Raw genomic sequence first — 789 nt, forward strand, 5'->3', positions numbered from 1 at the left:
TAAATCAGAAAATAATGGTTAAAAAGCATGTCAACAGATGACCACTTGCATAAGAGATGGATGAAAATAGTATAATATCAAATATTTTGACTTTCAGTTTCAACCCACCATCTGAGTCATAGCACACTAGACCAGAGATGTCAACTGCACATTTTATATAGACCTGACAGAGTCCATTATGACGCAGACTTGCCTCTGAGAAAAAAGGGCACATTGGTAAATGTAGATGCACACAGCTCAAACTATTGGGGGAGGGACATTCTCAGCAGTAATCTCCCATCTGATGCACAAGCCGCCTACACAATATCTACTTGCATTGCTCAAAAAGAATATATGAGTGGGACTTCTCAGAAAGGCTAAAAAGAAACCACAGTAATTGTAGGGATGGCATAAGCCGTCTTCGCCTTATTCAAGCCACGTTAAAGAGGTTGGAAACTCTGCAACTACCAATGTGTGGAAGGAAAGAGCAAACATGGAGCAAATTGCGTAAATAATTAGTCATAGTGCAGATCTTCATCAGAAAATTTGCCACCACAAAAAAGACAAGAAAACGTGTGTCAATAACAAGGGTTAAACGATTTTGGACAATTATTTAATTTGCAAAAATATTTCTATTGAGATTTATTTTGAAGGTCTTTATCTTCCGTATTACTCAACAAAGACAAGCGATACATACTTATATAGTAGGACCAACAATAATTACATAGATTAGAAAAAAAAAAGGTTTAACTTCTTTTTTAGCACAATCAAAAACTCCAAGTTGCAAAAAAAAAAAAAAAAAAAAAAAAA

The 789-nt window shown here is 35.0% G+C and overlaps 1 protein-coding gene across 2 annotated transcripts in view; it reads right to left on the bottom strand.

Annotated features, from left to right (window-relative positions):
• Positions 1-789, bottom strand: part of lrmp (lymphoid-restricted membrane protein) — a 74003-nt gene that overhangs the window by 66386 nt on the left and 6828 nt on the right. The gene's annotated exons all lie outside the window — the stretch shown is intronic.

Source organism: Etheostoma spectabile, chromosome 23 (assembly GCF_008692095.1).
Source record: "Etheostoma spectabile isolate EspeVRDwgs_2016 chromosome 23, UIUC_Espe_1.0, whole genome shotgun sequence".
Taxonomy (NCBI): Eukaryota; Metazoa; Chordata; class Actinopteri; order Perciformes; family Percidae; genus Etheostoma; species Etheostoma spectabile.